The 25,831-nt window shown below is 41.6% G+C and overlaps 1 long non-coding RNA gene across 5 annotated transcripts in view; it reads right to left on the reverse strand.

The window, feature by feature from the left end:
* LOC310688755 overlaps nt 1–25,831 on the reverse strand; it is a 133,767-nt gene that overhangs the window by 88,860 nt on the left and 19,076 nt on the right. For 4 of the 5 annotated variants that reach the window (XR_014517144.1, XR_014517146.1, XR_014517147.1 and 1 more), the window contains exon 2: nt 815–928. The exons of the other annotated variant lie outside the window; for it this stretch is intronic. This is a non-coding gene — a long non-coding RNA (uncharacterized lncRNA). The remainder of the gene's footprint in view (nt 1–814; nt 929–25,831) is intronic. 5 annotated transcript variants of the gene reach the window in all.

Genomic DNA, 25,831 nt, shown 5'->3' on the forward strand with positions numbered 1-25,831 from the left:
TAAATCATATGGATTAATCAGTTAAAGCTTGCTAAAAAGGTAAAGGTACCCCTGCCCGTACGGGCCAGTCTTGACAGACTCTAGGGTTGTGCGCCCATCTCACTTAAGAGGCCGGGGGCCAGCGCTGTCCGGAGACACTTCCGGGTCACGTGGCCAGCGTGAAAACGCTGCATCTGGCGAGCCAGTAAGCGGTCCCTATTTATCTATTTGCACCCGGGGGTGCTTTCGAACTGCTAGGTTGGCAGGCACTGGGACCGAGCAATGGGAGCGCACCCTGCCATGGGGATTCGAACCGCCGACCTTTCGATCGGCAAGCCCTAGGTGCCGAGGCTTTTACCCACAGCGCCACCCACTTGCTGCCCTTGTTTAAATGCCCAGTTTGGGATTATAGTGCAAATGCCACTTAAAGTGAGCCTTTGAGGTCTAATAGAGAGGTGTCTCTAGGGCAGCTTTTTCAGCCCTTCCCCGGAAGTGTCTCTCTGTGTCTCTCAGCAATCCTTCTCCAGCGATGAAACTGGAAAATATAATTTGTCATCCACTGTTGGTAAACTTGGCCTGGAGCTCCTCCAGTCCCATCACTGCTGTTACTAGAGATGAGTAAAGCCTTTGAATTTCAGTGGTGGATTTCACTTTTGAGGAATTATGAATTATTGAGCAGCACTCAATTTTTAATGTTTTGCTCTCAATTTCCTACAAATTATGAAGGGGTAGATTGTATTGTGAACCTAATCATTCCCTCCCTCCTTTTCATTGGCTTAAAACGCAAATGATTAGAAGCACAGTAATCTGAAGAACAGTAATGAGAGATACTAACTCTTGGTGCAGTGGATGAGTAGAAATCTTACAATCAAAAGGCATGGGAGAGGGTTGTGTGAATTAAGGAGCTGCCTCACTCATTGTCTCTCCTGCCTGATGTTAGTGCTGAATGCTACAAAAATCAGCAAGCGCATGTTAGTTTGGTTTGAAATTTAGGACTTATCAGGACACAATGGATCTGGTGTGAACAATAATGGGTCTTGTGGCACCATAAGGACTTTAACATAAAGCTTAAGAAGAACCTGCTGGATCAGGCCAATGACCCATCTAGTCCAACATCCTCTTCTCACAGTGGTCATTCAGATATCTGTGGGAAACCTGCAAGCCAGATTGAAGTACGAGAACACTCTCCCCTCCTGCAACTGGTATTCAGAATAATACTGCCTCTGGTTTTTGTGGACTAGAGTTCACTTCCACAGATCAATCATTTTGTCATATGAAGTGGAAGTCCATTCTTCTATGATAAAGTGGAGCACCATCCATGGAAGCAGATGCCACAATAAATGCACTAGTCTTTAAGAAGCCGCAAGATCCCTTACGCTTTTGGCTACAATAGGCTACCCTGGCTACCCCCCTCTGGATATCTGATGTAAGGGATGTTTGCATCTGTGCATTTTTTAAAAAAACTCTGTGGATTCTGGAACCTGCTTGACTAAAACTGACTTTCTCCCTGATGACTTCAGCTTTATAACCCTTCCATTGGTCACATCAATGCAGAAACTCTCATGCCATTGATTTTGGATACAGGCCACATCTGCACTATACAGGGGTACTTAATTCATTCTGAAGGTCCGTTCTTAACCTGAAACTGTTCTTAACCTGAGGTACCACTTTAGCTAATGGGGCCTCCTGCTGCTGCCGTGCCACCAGAGCTCGATTTCTGTTCTCATCCTGAAGCAAAGTTCTTAACATGAGGTATTATTTCTGGGTTAGCAGAGTCTGTAACCTGAAGCGTCTGTAACCTGAAGCATCTGTAACCTGAGGTACCACTGTACATTTAAGTGGTAATGATAGAGTCATAGCTTCCCCCAAATAATCTTGAATGTGGCTTTTCATCTCAGTGATCAAATTAGTACACGAAATGAAAACAACTACTTATCTGGGTAAAATCCACTAGATTTTTTCTTTCCCACTCTGGTGAGAATATGCACAATAGTTTGATCCCAGGGGATTCCCACAAGCACTGGGAAACTTTCAGGCAGTGGATACAGGTTTGCAATGCACTGCAGCCACATCCATTTGTAAGAGTTGGATTTTGCAGCGAAGGAAGCACAGAATATTTATGGCGTGCAATTTGCGTACAAGAAATGAGCGGGGGGGAAATGTCTCCTGAAACGGTGCAAAAACTGGAACAGCAAAGCTGTAGAAAGAGATAACAGAGGGAAATTAAGTGGATTAAGACTTGTTCCCTGCAATAACTCTGAAGGATTCTGGCTCTTGTCCGTGTGGTAAGTTACACATAAAATCAACGCAGCAAAGCTCAGGAAAGTGTTGTAATGCAAAGAAATGTGAAAAACAGAGTGACTCATTTTATCCTTCCTTGATGGTTTGTCTGGGTGAATTATCTTGGAGACTTCAGTTCTTTCATTGATGGGAAAACCACTTCCTGGGTCATCTTGTGGGTTTTTCACACTTTTACTTACCTGTCCATCATTCATGCACCCATTCTCCCATTTTGGAGGAGAAATATCATGTAGGATCATAGAAAAAAGATCTCTTGCTATGAGCATGGCAACAGTGAGAAATCTCCATTCCCTATTACTTAATCTTTCAGAATAGATCATATCACCTGTTATACATTACTTGAGTGGCCCATATACAACATGCTTTTTGCATGCATTTCAGAGTTAAGTTTCTTTTTTTGGAAGAAAAAAATGTCCCTCCCATATTTTACTACAGAATTTTCACTGATAGTCAATTAAGTTTTCCTCAGAGCAGACCCACTAAAATTGACTAAATTAGTTCCATTAGTTTCAAAAGGTCTACTCAAAGTAAAACTTAGGCTCCCATGTGCACAATACATTTAAAGCAGTATCATACCAGTTTTAGTAACCATGAAGTCTCCTAAAAAATTATCAGAATTCTCAGCATCCTTAACAGACAGCAGTTCCCAGGATTCTTTGGGGGAAGTCATAACTGTTTAAAGTGGTATGGTACTGCTTTTAATGTATAGTGTAAATGGAGCTTTCATTGAATGCTACCCTTAACCCTTAATAGTTATGTTTAGTTATGATTTAGCAGTGATTTGCCCCTGAAATTGTGTGATGCTGCGTCTGATCCCTGATGACATTGGAGAGTCATTGCCAGTCGATATCACTGATTTTGAGCTAGAGGGAACAACACACTGACTCAGTAGAAGTCATTTTTCTTTATTTTTTTCGATTCCTTTTCATAGTAACACTTCTGGCAAGCAGTGTCACATTTTCCTTCCTGTTGTCTGCTTGTGCTAAACTATAACATGGTCAGTAAGATGTTATTTTTCACTGATTCCATTCATTAAATTTGTCAGAAATGTTAAAGATTTAGGGATCCTGCTTTGGATTATAGAGTTTAAAGAAACTCAGTGCAGTGGACTAGATGATGTACAATTCCGTGATTCACCAATGCAAACAGCTGTAGTATGTATGAGAAACCCTTTTCACATGATCATTGGGGTGAAGACACAATAGTGTGACTTTATGTGGAGATAAAGCAATAAGAAAACTTCCAAACTATTTGGCCTGTGAAATGTATTAACAATTTAGGAAGCAGAAACCTGGTATTAGAGAACTGGTGGCTGAAAGCACCTTAAAGACTGACCATTTTATCACAGCCTTTTTCCTTTCTTTTTTTGGAAACTCTTGACTAAAGCCTAATGCCAGCCTTTGAATTTTTAAAGGTCCCTCCCATTTCAATTCTGCTTAAGTTGCATTTATGGGCTGGTAGCTGAACATGAATAGGCACAAAAGAGCTAAGCACATTTAAATCTACTGATTTCAAAAGGGGCACACCTGTGTGCCTTGTTTAGTTTTTTATTGTGGGAAAACATGTATCATGGTCAGGGCTGCCCCTATCATTAGGCAGACTGAGGCTACTGCCTTTGACAGAAGATGATTAGGGGTGAAGAGCAGTGGGGGAGTGTTGGTGGGCTGGTTTGTGTGTGCCACGCGGCCTGCTCTGCACCTCCTAAGGAGGGTTGCTGCCTTCAAGTACATTGGAGGATGCTGTCCTGCTGTCAGTGCTGAAGTCAGATTCAGCTGGCAGGCCACTCAGCTTTTTCACATGAAATAGAAAGGGCATCATTTTGTCCCTTCCTTCAGGCAGAAGAATGTCATTGGCCAGTCCTGACCAAACAGCTTTCAGTGGGGGGGGGGGGAGTCAGGTGGAGAAGCAGAAAGGGTTCCTCTATGTTCAATAGCTGTATAGCATTTTCTGCATGAAAATTCCCCTTCCCCTATTGTTTAATTAGAATTTAAATATTAGAACTATGCAAGGCCCTCAATTCAGTTTGTAGCTTGGATCAGGCCTGGAGCAGAGTGAGGCAGGGCCTTAGCAGTTTGGGTTGGCTTGCGGCTTGAACAGGATTGCTAAATTGGGAATAGTAAAATGGTGTTGCTTTCACAGCTCTAGTATTAATTTGTAAAAGTGATATATGTACAAAGATAATCAGATACCATCATGAAAGTTGCATTCTGTAAAGATCACAGAAATCTGTAGATAGATGAGCTTATTTATTACATTTCTTTCCTGCCTTTCCTCCAAGAAACTGAAGGAAACATGTGTGGATCCCTCCTCTCAATTTTATCATCACAACAACCCTGTGAGGAAAAACTCCAGAATTGGGGTTCCTTTAACAGTACAGTATGGTTTATATTTTTTAAAGAGCAGTATAGAACCAGATCAGATTTTCATTAAATAATAGCAGTTAAACTACTTGGGATCCTGCTGAAAGGATGGAAATTGAGTTCACTTGCAAATCTGGAAGTTGCAGAGTGTATAAAATTTGATTTTTAAAAATATATCTTGATGGGAGGTGTGTGGGGTTTTTTTAAAAAAAGTCATCCTATTCAACTGTAAATCATATCATGCATCTATAAGTAAAATTAAAGATAGAGATAAACATATTAGAGGCATCACAGCAGAATTACTAAACAATATTAAAATGGATGCACAGTGGTGAAGCAACACTAGCACAGAGTTCAAATTGAAAATGATTGGTGATCCAATCTAGAAGCATGGATAAGGAGAAGTTCATATTGGGGCATGCAGGTTGACTCATCCACAGTGACACAATTCAGTGCCAGTCACAAAGTGACACATTTGACATTTTGAAAATCTGAAATATATAATTTTTCAGCTATGCCAGGATGAAACAGAAGTCTCTCTCTCTCTCTCTCTCTCTCTCTCTCTCTCTCTGTGTGTGTGTGTGTGTGTGTGTGTGTGTGTGTGACCCTATTCCTTGATGGACTCGTAGTGTAATCTACTAAATGCTTGTTTTGAAAGGAAATATCTTAACGGTTGTGCCAGGAGTCCAACCAGAGAGACATGTAATCCATAATATGCTGGTGTTGGCAACAATGCTCTCAGATACAGATATTCTGGTCTGTGTAACTAATGAGAGAGACTGCCATTTACTAAATGTTTTGAAAATGGTTTGCCCATTTGTTTCTTCTCTATGTGTCCAGATGGCTCTTGAGATATCATTGCCAAACTCGGTACAAGGGTTCTGGAGGGAACTGGGGCTCAACACATCTGGAAGCCACCATGCTGGGCTATCCCTGATGTGGGTTTTACATGTGTTGGGGTGCAAAAGCAAAGGAGGAGCCTTGGGCTTTCAAATCCTCCTCCACCATGCCTAGAATTTTGAACATGAACTGGAGCATACAGGCATAAATATGTGAGAGGAGGATAGGCTCCGGTGCACATTCAAGACCTACAACTCAGTGGTAAAGCAGATGTGCAAGTCCCCAGATTCAGTTGCTGCCATTTGTAATTAAAAAGATCTCAAAAGTAGGGCTAGAGAGTTGCTTCTACTCACACCATTGGTCTGACTCAGTATAAGGCAACCTCCCATCTTGAAGACGATCTACACACAGTGAGGATAGGTGCTAAACCCCAAGAATCACTCCCTTACCCTGCCAATTGTATCATGCCAGGGCTGTGTGTGAGTTGGACCATGGCAGGAGTGGGATAATAGGGCATTTGAATAATACCAGTAGAAGCCTTGAGGAATTCAAGTGTATAGTCAGTAGTGGAAATGGAAGAAGGAGGCTGTAAGGCATACGGCAGATCCATTCCACGAGACCAGGATTTCAGAATTATTAGGTCCTAGTCAATGATCACTCCTGGACTTACAGGGAATTCTGGAAGGAAGAACACTGGTCTGTATGTAACTATGAGCAAGGAAATAAAATAGACCTCTTCATTAACAAACATAGCCTCAGTCCAGGTTCTTGATTCTAAGAGCCCCAGGCCTCTGAACTCAACAAAGGTTGCTCATGGTTTTTAAATGAATGTCCAATGACTGATTTTCAACAAGTCACTTCATATTTATGATGGCTTCAAAATGAATTATATTCAAGGAACTCTGCATGATAATATATGCCAACATTTCGCTGCAATTCAGGCAAGCATATGCTTGTCCACAAGTACCGGATTTTTGCAGAATTTCTTTTTCTGAATGCTAAGAATTATGCTCACAGCTTGAAATACTGGAGGTGGTTATCCAAACACTGTGAGAACATCCATGCTATGTTTCTACAGAATTCAGAATTTGGTTATAGCATACTGGCTTATTGAGGCACATTATTATTATTATTATTATTATTATTATTATTATTATTATTAATTGCATATGCATTTCCACACACACCCTGGTCTTTTAATCCTGTGCCCTTGAACATCCTGGCACAGAAGAGTTTGCGAAACAGAAGGGAAAACCTAGGGGAAATATATTTAATGCACCTTATTTACCTAAAACAACAAGAACAGAGTTCACAACTGTATAAAGGGTGAACACTAAGAAAGGAGTGGGGAACCTTTGTCCTTCCAGATGTTGCAGAAGACCTATCAGCTCTAGGAAGCATGGCCAATAGCCAGGGATAAGAGGAGCTGTAATTCAACCATATCTGGAAGACCAAAAGTTCCCCACACCAAGACTTCCTGTATTTGTCATTTAAGATAGGACTTAATCATATTATAATGATATTTTTATCCTCTATAGCAGGGTTTCCCCACACTTGGGTCTTCAGCTGTTTTTGAACTACAGTTCCCATCATCCCCAGCTAGCAGGAACAGTGGTCAGGCATGATGGGAACTGTAGTCCAAAAACAGCAGGAGACCCAAGTTTGGGAAATGCTGCTCTACAGCATAAGTTAAAGGTAAAGAGACCCCCTGACCATTAGGTCCAGTCGTGGCTGACTCTGGGGTTGCGGCGCTCATCTCGCTTTATTGGTCATGTGGCCAGCATGATTAAGCCGCTTCTGGCGAACCAGAGCAGCGCATGGAAACACCGTTTACCTTCCCACTGGAGCGGTACCTATTTATCTACTTGCACTTTGACGTGCTTTCAAACTGCTACGTTGGCAGGAGCTGGGACTGAGCAACAGGAGCTCACCCCGTTGCGGGGATTCGAACCGCTGACCTTCTGATCGGTAAGCCCTAGGCTCTGTGGTTTAACCCACAGCACCACCCGTGTCCCGCTCTACAGCATAGGTGAGGTATAATCTTACCCACCTCTATTACAGGAGGTGAGGCCAACAGCCCAACCTCCAGATCTGAGAGCTTCATGTGAGTCAGAAGACATAATCAGATCAATGAGAGAACAACTGTGGGCTTAGTCAAACACTGGGAAGCTGCCTTTCCAAAGCACTTGGAACCATCTGGGACCAGGTTCACATACAATCAAACATATTTCACTACTGCCAAGCCATGAATGTCTTCTTCCCAAGTCCTAAAGTGTTGTGCATGTTTGTTCACACTAGAAGCTCTGGATAACCTGGTTCTATCAGCTAATATCAAGAAGGGAATTGCAATATTTGCTAAAAGAATGCTTGTGATGAAGTGGAATTCTGCTAACTCCACTTTCATACAAAGAATAATTGAAAGAGCTCCAGTCTCAGCCACTGCATTTGTGAAAGAAATGACCCTGTTTAACATAAAGGCCTTGAAAAACTACAAGGACGTCTCTTCTCATATGAAAAGGATGTACCCTGTTGAGATTTCAAATACATCTGCCCCATGACCCTTTATTCTTTTTTCCTTTCTACCATGTTGTGTTATTTCTTTAGGTTGCATTCCAAACCCTGTTAACTCAGAAGTACATCCTGTTGACTTTAATGGAGTTTACCACCAGGAAAGAAGGGTTAGGCCCACAGTCTTAGTCATTCTAACAAATGTCCTCTGCTCCTAATTCAGCTCTAGTCACACACAACAAACCACCTGCAACTAGTGGGCTGCCATCCATGCCAAACGACAAATCTAGCAAATTCTTTGGGGCACGAATGATCATCATGCTGTGACTATAGATGCCAAATCAGATGCATGTAGATGTCTCGAGGTCAGCTACTTATTTTGTTTGTTTTACATTTTATAATGAATGACAAATGAGTGCTGAATTTGTCATGCAAGGTGCTTGCTTGGTATTGTGCCACCGTTTTTGTGGCTTATTGACCTTCCGTTTGGAAACTGGGACATGTTAATATTAACACACACTTATTTTAAGAATATAACTGGTGGGGGAAAAGTAAGGTGTAAGCTTTAAAAATACATAGGAATATGTTTATTTTTAAATTGTTTAGTTCCACTGAGTTCAAATGGACTCAATCAGCTTATATCCAGACCCACTGCTTAATTGGGCTGCAGATCAGGATTTTAAATCCATATTCATTTTAATGAAGTGAATAGCTGTAAGGTTTCCACCTGACTTTTCATTTTAAAGAAAAAGCATATGCCTAAATCCATATGCTGGAGTGAAATCAGAGAAACCATCTCTCAATTTTTATTTACTCTATACTATTAAACCAACCTTAAAAGTTCTTCCTTTAATGCAAGCATTCTACAGGATTATATTTACCCTGAATGTTAGGCATTGAGTTGACAATTTCCTTACCCCTCTGTAAACCCTTCAATTTTAATAAGATTGCTCCAGTGTAAATGAGCTGCAAAATGAGTTGTAGAATGCTGCTTATGTTAGCATGTGCATGATTTTATTTTATTTTTTGCAAAAAATAATACTAATAATAAATTACATTAAAAAAACACCTGGGGGTGTTTCTATTCTATGTCAAATCAGGGAAACAAATTAAACTAAATATAAGTATGTTTCTTTATATATTATGCATCTTCAGCTCACTTCCTATTTCTGTCTATGTCACCGCTTTATGAAAATATGTATGTATGAAATTATACTTTATATATGTTCATGCACTATATAAATACACATTACACATAAATGATTTATTATAGAAATATCAGTGTTGCTAGATTACACAGCATACTAGATGAGCTGTCATTAGCATAGAAAGGATACATAGCTTCTCAACAAAAGAAAAGAATGAGTCTGCCAGAGAGTTGCAGTGGTTTAGGCGTTTGTATGTGTATGTGTGTCTCCCCCCCCCCCCTCTCCTGCATCCATCCCTGCCAATCTTTGCGCTGCCAGTAGGGAAAACCATATCCATGGCAACCAACTGTACCATTCCTACGCACATCAATGACGCCTCCAATCTAAACTGTCAAATATTCTATGCACATCATGTAAAATAGGTCTCTTTTCCTTATACCTCTGTGCCTTCAGTTTCCGTGGCTACATGTTTATGCAAATGAGAATTGTCCTTTTTCTCTCAGGTTGATTGAACGCTGAATTTGTTTTGCACCTTGGCAATGCACAGCCATGCGGCCTTGGCACCTGCTCTGCCACGTAATTGTAAAGACTATATTAGCACGATAACTGTCCCAAAATTAGCCCGATTACACCATCTCTCCGGATTGTGCAAGGGAAAGAAATCTGAATGGGCAATAAAGACATTAAACTAGGGCCAAGAGATGGGAGTTGTGGTTAATTGGCTCTCCAGCGTCTGTAATTTCCAGAACTGAAAACCTACTATTTGATCTGGTCTCTGTGGTGTGTGTGCTTTTTTTAAAATAAAAAAAAAGTAAGAAGGGGAGGGGGGAATCCCTTATATTCTCAATGAAAAATGTGACCATTAGGAATTCTTTCTTTTTTATGCTGGAAAGTCTGGGGGGAAAGTTACAAATCCCAAATGTGTGCTAAGTCTGCACTATCATATACAATTTCATTAATTCAGCAATCACTCCCAATTCTTTCTCTGTTCCATCCTTCAACCCTGCCCAACATACGTGTGTGTGTGTGTGTGTGTGTGTGTGTGTACCCATGCACACAGAGCACATGCTTGTAAACACACATAGAAAATCTCTGTTTCCTAGATAGGCTGGAGATTAGAGAGACAAACAATAAAAAATTACAACAGGGAGAGCTGGGAGAATGTTTAGTATGTGTAGGCTCACCCTATGTAATGTGCTCTCTCAAACACCCACACCCTTTGATTTTACAAGCTAGTCCACCATATGAGAATATGCTTTTTATGATGCTCTCATGTGCAATTGGAGAGCAGCTGTGTTTCTCTCTTAGGAATTCATAGTGTACCACTTTACTGAGAACAAAACACACTGCCTTCTGCTTTTACATGCGCAGGATCACCTGCTCCAAAGGTGTAGCCTTCGCTGCTTTATGTGGCATCCAGAGGTGTGCTACAAAATGCTCAGATTAGCAGGTTGTCTATGACCGAATGCTAAACACCAAGGCCCATAAGGAAAATGGTGATACATCTCTGTGTAGATGCCTCAGAGGCTAATTCCTAGAAAGGAAGTATAGTTCCTGAGAGTCCAACATAATAAATAGATTTCATACCAGAGCCATCAATATACCAGAAGCTAGTGTAAAGAAAATGTGTGTTTGGTTTTTTCTACCCCATACTACCTATGACCACATTTTTATTAAAGTTAGAGGGTGGGAGAAGGTCAAGTACAATGTATATTTTCCATTACAGAGAAAAATCCAATCATTAGTGACTTCAGATTCAATCCACTTTTCCAAAATTTTGCTTTCTAACAGCGTTAAAGGAAAAGCCCACCCCCGCCCCGCAAATTCTTCACACTAAATGAAATGAATTAAGCTACTTCACAATACAGTGTCAGATATTTATCTGTCTATCATCTACCTATCATCTATCTATAAAACTTCTAATGGGTTGACATGACCAATGTAGCCATTCCTAAGTAATCCTACAAGCCACGCACATGTGCATACTTAAGCCATTTTTACTCCCAGAATAAATTGTTGGGTGCACATTCCACTGACATTTTTCTGCATATCAAATGATCTGCTATTGAGTCTGCAGTAAAAACAAAAAGTTCCTTGTTTTAACACAATTTTTCGGATTTTTTTGTCTAGTGTGCCTTGATGAGCTGGTGCTTCAGACTTTGCAATAAATTGCTAACCGAATAAAATTGCCACATAAAATAAGCCATGCAACCCAAAATACTAACCCAGACGTTTGGGTTGCCAATCTTTTGGGGCTAGTGGGCACATTTGTCAGTCACAAAATGGCTGGTGTGGATTGTGCAGCATAATACAAAATGGCTGCTGGGGGTAGGCACAAGACAAAATGGCTGCAGCATCTAAAAGAGCAACAACAATAAAGAAGAGGCAGGCACACAAAATGATGCAAACATACCCCCCTGCCAATGGGAAAAGGTACCTACAACAGCCACCACTGCCTTTGCTCCCGGTACCTCTCCTTTGTTAAAAGCAGAAGGGAGAATGGGTGTTCAATTCTGGCATTTACTGAAATGTAGGCATGTTGGAATGAGAATTTCAAAGGAGGAGGCCAAGTCAGTGTAAACATGAACTGGGCAGGAATAGCAAACAGTTGCATGCGCATTGTAGCTTTTTAAGAAATTATTTGTTGAGTACTTTTGCAGGTGGCATAAGAAGGCACACTGGCATCCAGAGGTGCCAGGCTAGTGACTCTGATTTAGATGTATGCTTTTTGCCTCCATATATGAAGGCCGGGGGTGGGGGGGAGGGCAATGTTGGCAGATATAATCTCAATTCCACTCCCTTATGTGTTTCAATTCTGACAAGAAGAACAGCTGAAATGGGCTTGAGGCTGAGGAAATTAGAGGAAACACTAAGTGAAAAATGAAACAGAAACAAGTGAAAAAGAGCTTGACTCCGGGGCCAGACTCTCCCACTTCGGGGGGATGAGACTCTACAGCTAGTGGGAAAAGAGTCCTCAGATTTGGTGCTGGATAACTCTGCTTTCCCAGAAGGCTCTCTTTTTCAGGAAACCGTGTCACAGCTTGATGAGATCACTCTGATTACCTCTGAGGACAGTCTTCCTTATATTGCGAGCCAACGGTTGCTGAAGCAGGCAAGGCCACTTTTATAGGAAGAGGTGTCTCTAGAAGAACAGAACTAACTTCCCAGACTGGACCGAAGTCCTGTTTAAGTCTCAGTCTGGGGTTCTTTGCGACTGAAGCTGCATCTGGTCAAATGATTCTCTAGTCTAGCCTGAGTGTTAATAGGGAGCTATCCAGGGTGCTAATTGGAACTTGAAAAAGAACTTTTTTTTGTTTTGCATTCCTGAAAACTGCCTTACTTTGCTTGCCCTCCTGAAACCCAAACTCTCCTCCAGAACTTTCTGCTTGAGCTGAAGCACATCTGACTGAGACCGTCACCTGGGACAGAATACTATTATTATTGCTGCTGTGCATCAGAAGTTATCACCAGTGATGAAGAAACAGCAAAGAGAAACATTCAGCAGTGTAGAAATTCTGCACCATGGCTGCTGATCTATACCAGGAATTTCTCTAGCCAGCAGGGACCAAAGCTATGCTTCATCATGGCTTTGAAACTAGTGACCCTGGATTCCAGGGGAAAAAAGATATTCTAAAGCAATTGCTTATTGAGCTAAAATCATGTATAGCATGCAACTGGAAATCTTCCAAGCAATCTTATAAAAAGCAGTAGATTGATAAAATTTAGGAGACCATGATTATGTGTAAACCTTCTCCATAAGCACAGCAAGCAATGAATTCCAATTTTTAAAAAGTTGATGTTGAAAATGAGCTTTCCATTACCTTGGTTTTCTTAATCTTTTGTTTAAAGACCCTCATGCTGCTGTTCACATTCCAGTCAAATATGGATGCTTTTTTCTGACTATGAGTCACCTCCATAACTTAAACATCCAAGCTCCCACAATGGTTAGCAAGCCTTTCCTCAAGTTGCTTTACTATGAGTGTCCTATAAGCCCACCCACCATATATTAAGACTGAAATTAGGGGCTTTTATTTTCACTTATTTTCTCTTAATAAGTGGTTTTACTGTATTATTACATGGTGTTCTTCCTGTTCGTTGCCTGTCATTTTCAACTTTATTTCAAAGTAAAACTTTCATGTGAAAAAAACCAGGTACAACAAAGGGTTGCACACACATCATACATTACATCCCCCCAAAAATCCTGGGAACTGTAGATTACACCTCACAGACCTACAATTCCCAGCATCTTGACAAACCACAGTTCATAGGACTCACAGGAGGAATGTAATGTGCTTTAAATGTCTAGGGGGTGTTATCAAATAATTGTGTGATACTGTAAAGTAGGAATGGTCCTCTAGATGTTGTTGGACAACAGCCTACATCAATCCCAGTCAGCATGGCCAATGATCAGAGATGATCGGAGTTGTAGTCCAACAACAGCTGAGGAGCTACAGGCAAACAGCACAAAGCAAATGCATTTACTCAGCAGTAAATCTCACTATATTCAAAGAGGCTTGTTTCCTAAAAAGAGTGTTTAGGACTATGGCATGAGCTTTCGTAGCCTAAACCACAGTCTATTTTGTCAGATGCTTGTAGCAGTATAGAAAATTTGTAGGTACAGTGGTGCCCCGCAAGACGAATGTCTCGCAAGACGAAAAACTCGCTAGACGAAAGGGTTTTTCGGTTTTGTGTTGCTTCGCTAGACGAATTTCCCTATGGGCTTGCTTTGCAAGACAAAAACGTCTTGCGCTTTTTTTAAAAGCCGCTTGAAGAGGCGCAGTTGCGACGGACCATGCTTCGCAAGATGAAAAACATCGCAAGACGAAAAGACTTGCGGAACGAATTATTTTCGTCTTGCGAGGCACCACTGTACATATGTAAGTATGGATGCAGTCAATGAAAAACAGCTCTGTGTCATGAAACTTAAAGCAGAGGAAGTGCAAGAAATAACAGCATATGATATAATCAGAATTAGGTATCCCAGCATTATAGAAGTCTGAGAATATAGATGCTTTGTGATTCATTCAGACGTAGGTGGGCCCCACTCCCACTGTTGCCAGAGGGCATATGGGGCACCCAACTCATGTCAATTAGTGTTCAGTCTGTGTAGCTAGAAAGATAGCATTAACACCACATGGGGACAATTACTGTCCTCAGTGAGAAAACCATTCATAATGCCTTTTCTACCCAAGAGGGGGAAGTATCAAATTTGCTAATGAACTCTAACTCTACAGCTTCACGTTCCAGCTTCTTTCTGAATGATTTTTCTTTGAGTATGGTGACTCCAATGTCAGCTATAAACTGTCATGGCAAAATATAATGCTCTCCTTACTAGTCCTGAATGTTTCCAGTTCTAGTTTCTAATTTTCCCCCATTTATTTACTTGACTGTTTTGTACATATATGCCTTGTATAAAATTTGACTGAAGGAAACTAATATAAGCAAGGCCTTTGAGAATTATTTAATTCTGCAGTTGTGCCATACAAAGGGGGGGGGCGGAACTCAGGCAAAACATTGCTGGTTTTATTAGACATAAAATTCATTATCCTGAGAGTTTTAGCTTTTTGTTTAAAAGGATTGTGTTTCTAGTCCTTAAGCTGGTAAGGTTTGAATGCAAGCATGTGTGCAATATCTGTAGAAATCTCAGAAATCAACCAGCTGTATGTGTTTGCACTCAGCAGGTTTGCCAATGATAAAGGACTAGGTCTTCAACAAAACACTTTTTTTTGGCCTCTACCTATGATGAACAGATGAAAAATAAACTATGTAAAATAATCAATCATATTTGCATTCCCTTAATTATACAGATTGCAGAATTTGTGTAGAATTTGGGTTACCATTGTAATAACTGTAGGGGTTACTCGTGCGCAAGTTGGTGCCACTCCTAGCTAGTTTGCCTTGTTAAACCTTTTCTGTCTGGACAGCCCTACACTTCGTGGCTGTTCAGTCGCTGGCAGAATCTGTCAGTGGGCGTTTCTTAAACCTTTTCCAGCATAAAAGTTGTTTGACTCCAAGTCTCCTCCTACTCTCCCTGCGCGGAAGTCTTCTGCGCAGGGAGGGCGTGGGTAGCGGAGGACCCGTGCTCTCCTCACTGATCTCCGGTGAGGAGTCCTGGAGCCCCCTCGCCGATTCCCCCATCTGCCCCCCTTTATCCCTGGTGTTACGGTGATTTCCTTCCCCAGCTGGTGAGCCGCCTCTCCCCCTGCTGGGCCCTTCTCCAGCATCGTTTGAGAGCCTTGCCTCCGCCTCTGCCTCCGATGTCAGTTCCCTGACAACCATGATGCACAATTTCTATTAATTAGTTTAGTGCAAAGTATAGTGAATGTTGTTGTTGTTGTTAGAATTTTCTGAGAATTACTCAAGTAGTTTCCAAAGGGATGTATCCGATGATACTATTAGTAAAGTAGAAGCACTTCCAAGCACATCAGGTTGACTAAGCAACATGAAGTTTTTGTGGTATGGGGGTCTTCAGCTTTGACTTAGCCAGTCCTGTTAACATTGCAACCCAACCCAGGTAAGTAAAAAGCACCCTGTTACCATTCACACCTTACATTTCACATAGAAACAATGCACACTTCTAGCAAGTTCATATGGGAGTAGACATGGGAATGTCCTCATATAGGTCTGAATAGTAAAACCTGGAATAATTAAAGACTGATCCCCCCTTCTTCATTAAAAAGCCTATACCCACAGATGTTCTGTTTATTGAAAATATACTCCTATTCATAGGATGAAAGAGGCAGTACCAAGTCAAGTTTTCTTGAATGTTCCATGGCCTTTCTACTCACACTGGGAACTGTACCAGGCAGGTATGAACAAGATGTCACATTGGTCAGTGTCCTCTTGTGCATCAACTGAGCTGCCTGCACCATATACTGTATGTCAGTGCCAGATCTGCTGGGTCTTTCCAAGCTCTAACAAATGAGCTTTTTCACTAATAAGCTGCCTTGTGCATTAAGGATGCAAATTATCTGAAGTCTTGATTATATCTCATTGATCCTTAAACTGTCTGTCAGTACTTGAAAGTGGAAGGTCAATTGTTATTCTGAGCACTTGTTGGCAGAGTTAGGTTGGTGTCAGTCTCAGAGGATGCCATCCATCTATCTGCTTCCTGATTGAGACTTATTAGTTTCCACAACAGGTGTTAACCATTGGTGCCCTGCTCCACAAACTGGGCTGTGTTCACATTCCCATTTACTGCATTTCCAGTGCTGGGTTTTTAATCCATGTTCACGTGACATCAGTTCAAATGCATCTGTACCCTTCACTTTGCTATAAGATACTACTGTTTGATGTGGTGTTTCTCAAGCCAGCTTCACACTGATTGGGGTCCTTAAACTGTTCCTAATTCATCTCTAGTCTTTGCACAAGGGCGAGGACATTCCTCCCCTTTAGTGCCCTCTAGTGCGCACATAAACAAAAATAATAAATTGAAATCATGCTGATGTGAACATCTGGGTGGGGGAGTTAAGGTGAGTGATGCTAATTTAGTGGTATTCTGGCCACATTCACACCATACATTTAAAGTGCTATGATGTCACTTTAGACAGTCATGGTCTCCCCCCCCCCCAATAATTTTGTGGAATATTTTTGCCGTTTGAATGTTGTTTTATAAAAAGGTTGAAATTTATTTGAGAATGGTAAAAGAGAAACACACAGAGAAAGAAAGAATTCTAGTATGCACAAAATTCAGATTCGCAGCTGGGGTTTTTTCCAGTGTCTCCAAAGCACAGCTCTGCTACTGAAGCCCTACCCCTGTCCTACAGAATGCCCTTGCGGTTCCAGTATGGAGTAGATACAGGCAATCTGAGTGAATTGAACCAGACAACTTTATAGCTCTGTGATGTGCTGAAAGAGTGGATGGGACCGAGAACTGTTTTCATCGTTTTCTGAAGTCCCAAAATATTGCATCAGGAAACAACAGATCATATCACAAAACAAAATGGGGAGATCTGTAGATCTGTAGATCATGTGATCCTCCTGTCATGATTGATGCCTGCTACACTTTCTGCTCCTTGGAGGAAAGGTGAGATATAAATGTAAAAATGAAAAACAAACAAATATGGAGTAACATGTGCTTATGTGTACATCATGACATTGCTGGATATGATTTGCTGTGGATGGTATCTATAATGTGTGAGTGCTTTTATTTTTTCTTCTCAAGTAGGTCACATCTGCTGCGGGGGGGTGGGGACCTGGCATTTTTGTTGTTGTTTGCCCTCAAAATAAATCCCATAGCATGGACCATTGGTATTCCTATTTTACAGATTGGCTAATGATGCTGGGAGATGGTTGAATTGCCTTCAGGCTCCTTGCTGTTTGGGGATTTGAACACAGCTCTTCTGGCAGCTTTTCACAACAGACAATCAATCTATCTGCATTTCCCCTCTGACTTCAACCCATGTTATGTATGTATGTTAAGATGTTAAGAGCATTTGGAATACAAGTCCCAGAGTTTTCCAGTGCACCTTTCTAGCGGCATCACCACCAGAAAAAGAGCTTTCCTTAAAAAGAGCTTGTTTCTCCCTGCTGTCAAAAAAGGAAGAAATAAATCAGCAGCTGACACATCTTTAAAACTGTAGCTTCCTTAACGCAAGGAAACATGTGTTTACCAGATTAACAATCTTTTGAGGCTTCATTCTTACAAACAGTTGCTTTCCACATGAACAGCTCAATTCTGTCTATTCTTACTCAGAAGTAAGTCACATTGAGTTCAATGGAGTTTGCTCCCAGGTAAATGGATGTATGATTGCAGTGTAACTCTTGTATCAACGAAACTGGTATGTTTGTTTCAATGTGCATAAGAGAGAAAAGGGAAAAGAAAGAGACTCTATAAGCCCCCTATGTTCAGTAAGGCTGCTCCCTAGTACATGTGTTCCGAACTGCAGTTTTAAAGTGTTCCTGTATTCCAGTAATCCCCAGGAAGCCATCTCTGTGAAGTTCAATAGTCCTAACCCCAGTTAAGTGTGCGTAAGATTGCAGCTTACAAACACAATCCTACAGTTGCTTACGCAGACATAAGTATGCTTGCATTCAGGAGCGCCAATTTGGCCATGTGACATTGGGTGCCTGGGGCTGTAGGTGCCATGCAGTTTGCATGGCCCTGGCACTGAAATTTGTGGGTGCTCAGGCACCCAGGGCCTCAGGGAGTTGGCACCTATGCTTGCATTCAGTGGGGCTTATTCCCAGGTAAGAATACACAGGCTCGCAGTCTTTGCATCATCTGTGGAAGCCCCATGGATCCAGTGTACTCCCATCGACTCATGAATCACTCTTGTTTAACCAGGTTATGAACAGAGTGATGAGACTCGATCAACATAATCACTAAGCATGTTTGTCAGCATTGTGTTCTCAATATTTCCTCTTGTGGTACCGTTTCACAGTCTGAACTGCCACAATCAAAATCCAGGATAGGTGACTGAAGAATTGTGGATTCTGAATCAACAGACAACAAGAGAACATGAAAAAAGATGAAAACAAAACAAAATACGCTCTGTCTGGAACAGTACAAACCCATTCAGTTTGGTAAGCGTCTTTCAATCATCACTGATATCTGTGCTTTTGTTGTTTGCTTAATTGAAGTTCGACTCTGTCATTAGCAGATCCATCTTGTGTCATTCACTGCCTTCAAATGAATTTGTCTTAAGTGTAAATGATATCCCTGCTCTTCTGGGGAAATTGCATAGCAACGAAAAAACAGTTTCTCTGCTGTCACAATTCAATCCAATCACCCCAACTTTCTTATCTTTGCAGTTCCTCTATCTGAGCTAGGACACTATCAAAAGACCAAATCTTAAAGGCCCTGCTATGACAGCTGCTTGGAAAAAGCTTCTAATGAAATGTTGATGAAAGATGAGAAATATTTAATAGAAGCAGATGTCTCTTTTCAAATCAATTCTACTCAAATCGTAACGGCATCATTTTCATAATGGTGCCAAGAGTATCAGAATTTGGCACTACAGAAACACCAAACGTATTCTCAGAATAAATTACGCAAAGCACACAAATAAATTTAGAATATTTGGGTAGCAGAGGAAGGGAAATGGTAAGAGGGACAAGAAGGTGGCCTGAGAACCCTAAGCCGAACCATGTTTAAGAGCTATTAAATTCCGTTGGGTTTACTCCCCCAGGTAAGTGGGATTAGGAGTGCAGCCTAAAGCAAGAATAGGGACAAATCACAGATATGATTTATTTGTCTATGCCTTTAAGAGGCAGTTTTCAACAGGCTACTTTTTTCTATTTCTGCCTTTACTATTTAAGTAATACTCCACAGACACACACCTGCTTTATTGGTGAACGAAGCAGAGATGTGAGTGAAAAATCAGAAGGTTGTATTTACATACTTTAGAAAGCTGACCTTAATTAATCTGCAATAAATTAAATGTGCAATGATTAAGAATGAGTGACTGATGTTGTCAGCCATTATCCATTGAAGCATAACGGACAGAACGTTTATTTACCAGAAGTCCTGCAATGTGATTTCAGAAATTTTGGGTGCATTTGCTAAGCAGCTGCCCACTTTATCATTTCATCCCAAAACAAAGGTGTGCCATGTGGGCGCAACGCCAGAAGAGGAAGCTCCCTCTGTGGCCTCATATACAACCTAAGCTAATCCTGCAGTGAAGACGAAGAACAGAGGCAGGACAAGCCAGGACTGAAGTTGCCAGCATGTGTGGCCTTCAAGTGTCCAAGTACCACTTTGGTTGGATAGTGTCTCCAATTAACACCATAAAGTGTGATGTAGAGGTGTGCACTGGATTTGGCCAAGGCCCAAATCCTGAGCCAAACTGGGTCTATCTCAGAGATTCAGGCCTCGTCTGAGATAGATTGCTGTGGGTCAGGTTGGATGAGCAAGAGGGATCTGATGATGTAAGAAGGGAAGGGCACAAGGCAGAAAGGAGAGGCAGGCATCACATATCCTGTAAAAAGGCCAAGACGTACCACTGGTTGTGTCTTCCTTGGAGAAGGGAAGAGCCCCCAACTGTCTGACTCCTTCCTGCCTGATGCCCTGCCTGCCTCACAGGATCGACAAATCCATTCAAGGAAAGCCACTTGCAAAGCAGCACCACACAGGACTGATGCCTCTGCAAAACAGCTGTTCAACAGAGGCATCAACCCAGGGTGTTTCTTTGCAAGTGGCTTCATTGCAGAGGAACTGGCCCTTGCCTGCACACTGTCAATCAGGGCTGTATGTTTAATTTGGATAGAGGAAGAAGAAGACCTAATTAACATTATCACCACCCCTAAACTAATTTAGGCCATATCCAGGGGACTTCAACCTGAATGGGGGCTCCTGGATCAGAGCCCCAGGATGGATCAGGATATGTGTAGGAGAGAGCATGTGGCCCTCCTGATGGTGTTGGACTCCAACTCCCAGCCAGCATGGCTAAATCAGAAATTATGAGAAATAAAATCCAACAACATATGGAGATCTGCATGTTTCCCCCCACACCTCTGTTTAAGCATAGCATGGTCCTTCGCCATCAGAACTTTGGGCTTCAGGTGAAGGTGCATGAAACTAATTTAAAGTAGCATTCCTCAGGCATAATCAAAGTAAAAGAATAATATCCCACTATGAAACTAGTTCTCTTTGTCTTTAGCTTCCAGGTATCTTAGCAGGCAACCAGGATAATTTCTTTACAAGATAATCTTACGAGTTTGGAGGAACATTGTCTCCAGAGGCTAGCACTGCTGCTCATCACACAGGGAACAACAAACAAACCCTTATGACAGAAGGAGATCTTAGAGCAGGATGTGGAATTTGCTGGTGGTTTTTATATCAGAAGAGAGGCAGGTGGGAATAGTATATATCTCTTTTAGAAAAAGAATCTGGCTAGTGATCATTGATGACGCTCCACCTGACTAATGTATTGGATTTCAAGTTTTGTTTTTTGTTTTTGTTTTTTAAAATCATTTCCTGAACTAAGTAACTATTCACAGGAGTGGACCCAAATTCATACTACTTTTTTTTCTTCATCTTTAACTTTTCCATTATTTCCTTCATTTGTGAGAAACTTAAAATAAGGTGAAGAATTATTGAAAGACTTTTGATGTTCAGTTGTCAGCTGGCCAATGAGATCATAAAAGACTGGAATTTCAAGCCTTTTTTTTTTCTAGGTAAAAGCTTAGGATCACCATACAGGATTTTCATCAGGGTATTTCTCCCGCTGCATTTGTTTTCCAACTAGCACCAGTCATTTATTATCATTTTGCTATCAAACACCAAAAATGGGTGTCCTGGAAATAAGATAAGCTGAAGTGGGGCAGGATAGCAGTGGGGCTTCACTTGAACATGTTCATACATTGACAAAACATGGGGGGGAGTACATGGGTACATGACAAGTCTTCTAGCCTTTCTGTAAGCATAAGAACCCTAGAACCATGAAACTAAGGCCCCATCTTCATTATGTATTTAAAGCAGTATCATACCACTGGGGTGTTAGGGGAGGGGTAGTACTTCTGGTGGGGGGCACATTGTGCTCCTTCTGGGGTAGTCTGTCCACCTTTGATCCCCACCCTGCACTCAGCTCTCACCTGTTGCTCCCAGAAGCTGTCTGCATGCAACAGTGACCACACCTTGGAAGACCGCTTTATTGGGCCTGCTAAACCAGGTGAGGGTAGCTGATGGGTCTCAAATCCTCAGTGAGTTAGGGACTTGCCCTGAATGCAAAGACAAGCTCCAGCGGATTGAGCAGAAAAGACCAATAGTGGGTCCAACAGTCAAGAAGGCAGCTTCTGCATGTGCTGTAGAGGGAAGTGAGGGTCAGGTGGGGCTCATCAACCTAGGAAGGTAGTCCAGCTAGGAGTAGGAAAACTCTTGTCCTAAACCTCCATTGCTTTGTGGGATATTTTCAGGAGAAGAAAAGGTTAAGGAATAAAACATACACAAATCTGAAGTGGAGTCCCTAAGACAGTTGGATAGTGTCTTGTACTCCTCCTTCTGGCAACTCCTGCAGCCATGCTGGTGCCGAGCATTTTGCTCTGCTTCCTTTGGACCATATCAATGAGGCTTGAGAGGCAGGTCCTGACCTCAACACACAGTGCCTGAGCTTGCGCCCCAGGGAGGTCATTTCAGTGCTTCAAATGCAGTGGTTTGATTTCACCCCTGGAGGTGCACTCCATTGTCTCTTGAGACAGACGGATGCCGACATATCACTTTAAACAGTCCAAAGCTTCCCCCCGAAGAGTTATGGGAGCTGTATTTTGTTTTGAGGTTCTCAATCATGCTGTGAGCTTCCACGTGTAGAAGAGGTTCCCTGCTTCAGACCCTCCACAATTCATGGACAATGAGCAGAGGGCAGAGTTTGGTGTTCTCATTGCCATTCACCCTGCTCATGTGTAGCCTCTACATGTGAGCAGCACAGACTTCCACTTTCTGAGAACAATTCAAAGTGCTTCTAAAGTCATTACTTTTACAATCCTGAATGGGTTTGGTACCAGGATGCTTGAAGGGTTATCTGTTTAGGGATTTTTTTTAATGTTTGACCTTTTATTATGTTTTTAATATTCTGTTGGAAGCCGCCCAGAGTGGCTGGGGAAACCCAGCCAGATGGGTGGGGTAGAAATATCACCATCATCTTCTTCTCCCAGATGCAGGATGACATGTATCCTCTAAATGACAGTCCTCTGTTGGGGGACAGTTCTGCATATGAAAGAGTTCTCAGTTTGAAGGGCTGTCCAATTAGGGACAACAGGGACCTTGACAAAGCTCCTCAATAGCAATGGCCATGTATTTCAAAGCTTTGCTTGAGTGCAAACCAAGCTACTCATTGAAGAATTCATTGAAGACTATTTAACAGTGCAATCCTGTACACATGTACTCTGAAGTAAACCACATTGTAATTACATATTAGGAGTAAGGACTTAGTCCTAGGCAAGTCCTGGCCTAACTGTATAATATAAATGAATAGATGATAGATTAATAGATGATAGATAGATATTATTCACACGAATATCTCAGTGGCCCATCCTGCAAATTAATACATATTCTTAGTCATAACTATAATATAAAATGATGGTTAATTTGATATATATCATGGGTGTGGGAGAAAAAGAAAATGGAAGGAACTTTGAAATAATTTTCCTGCTCTCCAATCCAACACAAAATTCAGGGTGGTGGTTGTTTTTTTTAAATGCTAATATCCCTCTAATATCCCAGAAGTCCACTATTCACCCCATTCATTCTGAAACAAGCCTCAACTTGACTGGGATAAATGTGATGTGACACCCTGTATATTAAAGATAATCACATATTCCAGAGATTTCCTTTGATTCACGACCAACATAAGTCTCCTCCTTTCATAGGCTAATAATCCTCCAAAGTATATAGAAAGATTTTTTGTCTTTGTCCCTGAACTGAAAGGGCTGTTTTAGATTCCATTTCTGATCTCCTTCATTGTCATGATTGAGTATTTCTGAGTACAGTTACACATGATGTAAATATTTCTATTTCCATGAATTTAAGAAGTGGCAGTTCTCGACAATCAGAATTGGCCACTAAAGAAATTGCGAATTTATGGTTGAAATACTATCGCATTTCTTCAACTCCATCCAGAATAGTAATACCGGCAAACTTGGTGTGACATTTGGGACTGAGCTAATGTTATTTCTCATGCCAATCTATGCAAATTTGTGCTAAAAGGAGGAGGAGGAGGCCCTCACGCACCACTAAATTAACATTTTTTTTGCTGTAGATAGTTATAGTTCTCATTGAGTAATATTTTATGCCATTATTTATTTGCGTGTTCAGACCCAGAAACCTCCCCCCCTAAATAAATTCACACTTGACTCAAATTTTGGTTTGGTTTTTGGCAGAATTTAGGTCACAACTTTATTGATTACAGAAAGTGACTGGTTGCATAGGCTCTAGTTCGACTAGTTCCCTGCCATGCAGGTAGCGCTGACCCAGGGTTCCAGCATAGGTCAGCCAAGGGTGAACACCTGGATAAGAGGAAAGCCAGGAACAGGCTATCTCTGCCACCCAAACGTCCCCCTGGACTCAGGCACGGGCACAACCCCCTCTCAGGGGTTGACCAAACTATCGAGCCCCTGGATTCTTTTAACGGAATACCCTTCACATAGCGATGGCGAGAGCGTTCTCCCATCCCTATCGCCTGAACCAGAGCCTATCCTCAACCTTACAAGTTGTGACATTTTGCTACATGGCAGGTGAAACCCAAGTGGCACCAGCCAACCAGCCAAGTGGGGAAAATTCCTGCCGTGCCCCTGTCCCAACGACAGATGACACACAATGGCATAGCAAGGTCAAGCGCAAAGCCCTAAAAGTAGGGAGAGGTGGGTGGGTGTTCCGTATGCACACACCGAAAGAAGAAGCTCTGGGTCACATGCATGGGCATAAATAGGTCCCTCGAACCGTTTGGACTGCGTCTCATTGGCCAGATTGTACCCAGCTTCGAGGGACCTACCAATCAGGTGTTGTGGCTGACCAATCGTACCCACCCACAACACAGGGTGTCGGTTTTCCAGGTCTCACCGCAATACGTGCCCTCTTTAAGGGAGGACACGATTTCCTTGAGAAGTTTAAGGAGACTAACAAGAAAAAGAAGAGACTTCTACCAGTGCATTTTTTTAAAGGAAAAAGGTGCTAGCACTCACCATGAACTTGTTACAGTAAATGCCACACTTTTAACATTTGTGGGGGGGAAAAAACCAACACTGGCTTTAACCACAAGGCAGCCAGATAAGAGTACAATCAATTGCAGCTCAAAGTCCCATCACAGATGCTCAATATGTGTGCAACCATACCAAGTTCCTCTAGGTAAAGGATGAGGAACGCTTTGCCACCCAGATGTTCTTGGACTGCAACACCCATCTTCCCTGACAATGCTGGCTGTGGTTGATGGAATTTGGAGTCCAGTAACATCTGGAGGACCACAGGCTTCCCATCCCCACTCTACACGATCTGTTGGTTCCCTTGCCATCTGTTTATTTACAATGCTCAGTAGTTATACATTGTTCTTTTCACCCTGGAGGATTTGTTTTCCAGTTCTGCATTAAACTGCAATGCTACTTAGCTAAAATTAGAATCAATGGGATATGAAAATGTTGGCATATTGTGTTTTCTACTCATTGCTGAGCTTCTTTGCAGTAACAAGAGATTAAAAGCACAAAAAAGTGTTAATGCAATACAGTTGAAGGTCCACAGACAAAACACTAGGCTACACCATTGTAATAATAGCAAGCATTACGGTTATCCAACTTGTGCTCTATTTGTATAATAGGAAGTATTGCTTATTGTGTGAAAGTTGAAAACAGGATTTAAATAAACACCAACACATTATTTTAAATTATTTTAAAGAAATAAGTGAGGTCCTGATATCACACCAGAAAGTATTCCTATAGTAGGATTTTAAAACATCACACGAGTCACCTTTAAAGAGAATATGGTGAAGTCATACCACATGGAATTATTTTCTAGATTATAATTTACTTATGTTAAGAGATAATATATGAATGGAAATGCTATATTATCATTCATGTCATTGGGGCTTCTAGAATATTTTACCTTGACAGTAGAAACTCATGAATAGCAGAAAATCAAAATTTCAGCCCAGGAAAGTATCTATCTGTCAGGGGTTCAGGGACAGAGGCGCAGCGGAGACAGGTGATGGAGAGCGAATGGGAAGAATCTGAGGACAGCGGGGAGGAGGGTGACAGTGGTCCGAGGGATTCCAT

This window comes from Podarcis liolepis (genome assembly GCF_965112155.1).
Source record: "Podarcis liolepis genome assembly, chromosome: 11".
NCBI lineage: Eukaryota > Metazoa > Chordata > Lepidosauria > Squamata > Lacertidae > Podarcis > Podarcis liolepis.